This window comes from Rhinopithecus bieti, unplaced genomic scaffold (genome assembly GCF_001698545.2).
Source record: "Rhinopithecus bieti isolate Rb0 unplaced genomic scaffold, ASM169854v2 scaffold_16234, whole genome shotgun sequence".
Classification (NCBI taxonomy): domain Eukaryota; kingdom Metazoa; phylum Chordata; class Mammalia; order Primates; family Cercopithecidae; genus Rhinopithecus; species Rhinopithecus bieti.
This window is the reverse complement of record NW_016808946.1, coordinates 3,223,309-3,227,773: the sequence shown is the minus strand read 5'-3', so window position 1 is coordinate 3,227,773 and position 4,465 is coordinate 3,223,309.

Sequence of the window (4,465 nt, the reverse complement as noted above, 5' to 3'; positions counted from 1 at the left end):
GTGCCAAGGGATGCCTGCTGCCCTTAGACCCCCCTCGGCTTCCCTCCTAAGCTTGTCAGTCCCCAAGGTCCAGAGGGAGCCAAGGCAGCAAAGGACTAGCATGTCAGCACTGCCCTGAGTGTGCGAACATCCAGCTAGGCTGCAACAGCACCCAGACTCAGCCTCAACTTTGCTCCGAGATCAGAGCTGGCACCAACAGCAGGGAGAAGCCCGGCAGCAAGAGCAGGCAGCGAGGGTGGGGGACCTTCTTGAGCCCCCAAGAGTGCAGGGATGCCTGGGTCTGCAGCCGCAGTTTGGGCAGCTGCAGCTGCGCCACGGGGTATGGGGCTCCTGCCTGCTCTGAGGAGCATGAGGCCTGCTTCTGCAGCCAAGGTTTGGGTGGCTGCAGCTGTCCCCAGGGGGCAGGGGTCCTGCCTGCTCTTGGGCCCCGAGAGCACAGGGATGCCTGGGTCCCCAGCTTTGGTTTGGATGGCTGCAGCAGCACCTGGGGAGCTCCTGCCCCAACACAGAGGGGTGGGACTCCTGCTTGTCCCCAGCTCCCACCGGCTCCATGGAGCATGCAGCCCCAGCCTCGCCTTCCTGCTACAGCTAGCGTGATGGCAGTAGTCACTCCAGATGGCCTGCCACTGCCATCATTACAGTGTTAATGAAGTCCTCAGTGACACTGAGCTGAGACCTGTGGAAGGTGGGGGAGCGAGTCTTGCAGATATGCAGGGGTTGGGGGGATCACAATCGTCCCTGCTCACTGGATCTTTTTGCCAGAATTGAATGTAGCCACATTGATTACCTGTGTCCTCACCATCTTGGGAGTCAATTCTTGTGAAGGTTGCCCAAAAACATTATTTTGAATTCATTAGAAGTTCAGGGTGGTGAACAGGCCAAGTATAATGAAAACACAGCCTTGGGGAAACCTGGAAGGACTCTGGGAGGAGGTGGCATTCGACTGCCACCACCTTCTATTGACGGGTAAATAGAATGGAGGAGGGTCTGGCTGACTGTCCAGCCCCTATCACCAAGAAGCTCTCTGGGGGCCTCTGCACCCTTCTGAAAGGAGACAAAGGGGCAGCTCAGATGGGTCAATGGGGAGTCCAGCATGGAAGCTGCCCCAGGATTCCTGGAGCCAGGCTGTCTTTGAGGAGTGCTTGAGGTTTAGGAGAGCAGAGGACCAGCTCCTGGTTTTATGCAAAGCAGCAGAGCTTCCCTGCTCCACACCTGCCCCTATTCTTAACAGAAGCCTTTTTGCCTCCCAGTGCCTTCCCCTCGCCCTCCTCCCCAGCCTGCCAAGGCCACCAACCAGAAGCTAATTTGAGACGGTAAATTTGGGAGCAGGAGACAGGCAGAACAAGGCAAGTGTCTGCTTTGCCCCCAGGCCAGCCTGAGGGAAAACCTCCACCAGTGTGCACCTGGCCTTCCTTTGTCTTGGTTGAATCAACAGTCCATTCATTCATGAGAAAATTCATTCAACAAATATTTCCTGCACATCTCCTCTGTGCTGCCCCCAAGCAGTCCCCAGGCTGGAAGGGGTGGAAGTGAGGGGAGAGCGACAAGTAAATAAACGCATGCCATAAAGTGTTTCTGGCATTCTGACAGCCATCTTCATTGGGTACACAGCCCTAATAGGTCACGGTCTGGGAAAGGGGCCAGATGCAGGACAGCTACATCATTTGCAGGTGCAAAGTGAAATACAGGCACCTCATTCACAAATTAAGGATTTCCACAGGCTGGGCGCGGTGGCTCACGCCTGTGATCCCAGCACTTTGGGAGGCAGAGGTGGGTGGATCACAAGGTCAGGAGTTCAAGACCAGCCTGACCAACATGTTGAAACCTCGTCTCTACTAAAAATACAAAAATTAGTTGGGCATGGTGGTGGACATCTGTAATCCCAGCTACTCAGGAGGCTGAGGCAGGAGAATCACTTGAACCCGGGAGGCAGAGGTTGCAGTGAGCTGAGATTGCACCACTGCACTCCAGCCTGGGCAACAAAGTGAGACTCTGTCTCAAAAAAAAATTAAGGATTTCCACAGCAGACCACTGAAACGAGCGTGGGGCCCTCCTCAGTGTGGGGGCCTGTGGAACAGCCCAGGTCACGTGTCCACAAAGCTGATCTGGCTCCTCCTCCTCAAGAGGTTCCCAATCAGACACAAGACTTGGACAGGGTATTTCACCTTTCTATCTTCAGTTTCTTGATCTGGAAAAGTGAGTTTGTACCTGCCACATACATTGGGTTGTTCGGTAACCACCCAATGGGTTCTTCCTGCCTGTTGCACAGACAAAACCAATCCACTGAGACAACGGCATTGCAGTAAAGAAAGAGTTTAACTGACCCGAGACTGGCCATACCATGTAGGAGACAGAGTTATTATACAAATCAATCTTGTTGAAGACTTGGAGGTTAGAGGGTTTTTTGTTTTTGTTTTTGTTTTGAGACAGTCTTGCTCTGTCGCCCAGGCTAGAGTGCAGTGGTGTGATCTCAGCTCACTGCAACCTCTGCCTCCCAGGTCAAGCAATTCTCCCACCTCAGCCTCCTGAGTAGGTGGGACTACAGGCACCCGCCACCACGCCTGGCTAATTTTTGTATTTTTAGTAGAGATGGGGTTTCACCACATTGGCCAGGCTGGTCTCGAACTCCTGACCTTGTGATCCATCTGCTTCAACCTCCAAAAGTGCTGGGATTACAGACGCGAGCCACCTCGCCCGGGGGTTGTATTCTTTTGAGTTTCTGATTAGCCTCTCCAAAGGAAGCAATCAGCTATGCATTTATCTCAGTGAGCAGAGAAGAGTGACTCTGAACAGAATGGGAGACAGGTTTGCTCTAAGCAGTTCCCAGCTTGACTTTTCCCTTTAGCTTTAGTGATTTTGGGGGTCCAAGATATATTCCTTTCACAGTATCCACCTGGATGGGTTGTCGGGAGGGTCATGCATGTAAAGCCCTTAGCACAGGCTGGCACACAGGGATAGCAGATTACTTTAGTTGGAGGAAGCATCCAGGAGTATATATTGGGTAACATGGAAAACCAACCTGCTACCCAATAGAATGAGTTGGGGCCAAGTTGAGGGACAGTCTGCAGAATGGTGACCTGTGTATCACTTTGCCAGGGCCCCATATGCCACAGTCTGGGGGGATTCGACAACAGAAATTCATTTTCTCACAGTTCTGGAGTCTGGAAGTCCTAAAGCAAGGTACTGGCAGGTTTGACTTCCCCTGAGGTCTCTCTGGCTGGCTTGCAGATGGTCACCTGCTGTGTCCTCACCTGGTCTTTTGTCTGAGCACGCACCTCCCTGGTGTCTCTGTGTGTCCAAAATCTCCTCTTCACGTAAGGACATCAGTCAGGTCGGATTAGGACTCACCAGAATAGACCATTTGAACGTAACCACTGCTTTGAAGGCCCTATCTTCAAAAGCAGCCGCATTCTCAGTACATTCTGAGGTTAGAGTTTCAACCTGTGAATTTAGGGGACATCATTCAGGCCCTACTGAGTGCTTTTCAAAACAAAAGGTCACAAAAGACAAAGAAAATTCCAGGCCAGACTGAAAGAATCAAGAAACGGCATGAGAACCAAGTGCCATTTGAAACACTTTTTCTTACGTCATAAAGGATGTTACTGACACAATGTTGAAATCTGAGTAAGGTCAGTGGAAGATTACATAATAGTAATGTAGCATGTCCATTTCCTGATTTTGATAAAAAGTACTGTGGTGTGTCATAGGCAGTTCTTGTTTTAAGAAATAGACAAAATGTGGGACTCAGGAAATCATGTCTGCTGTGTAAAAGGTTGTAGGGGATGGGGTGGGTGGGTGGATGGATGGATGGATGGATGGATAAATAAAGCAAATGCAAAATGTTAACATATGAGTGAAGGAGATACAGGAATGTTTGGTTCTATTTTTGCAACTTTTCTGTCCCTTCAGACTTACAGTTTAAAACTTTTCAGCACTGAGCTGTGAAAATTCGACAGTGGGTAACTGCCCAGGGGCAATATGGCAGAGAGGCAAGGGAGAAAGGATGATCGTGGAACAGCTATCAAATGTCAGGCAGCCTCCATGGTCTTACAACAACCCTGTAAGGTCATGAATACAACCTTCATTTTAAACCTGATGAAACTGAGGCACAGAGCACTTCGCTCTGTGGCTCAGTCATTTCAGGTTTTGTTAAGGGTAACATCCACTTCCAGGTATCATTGCCAGGTGGGGCAGCCAATATTCACACTCACTCTAATCCACTTTTTGCAAGTGATGCCACTCTCATCCCCTAAAGCCACCTTAGAAAGGTACTGTCGCCGGGCACGGTGGCTCAAGCCTGTAATCCCAGCACTTCGGGAGGCCGAGGCAGGTGGATCACGAGGTCAGGAGATCGAGACCATCCTGGCTAACACGGTGAAACCCCGTCTCTACTAAAAAAATACAAAAAAAAAAAAACTAGCCGGGTGAGGTGGTGGGCGCCTGTAGTACCAGCTACTCGGGAGGC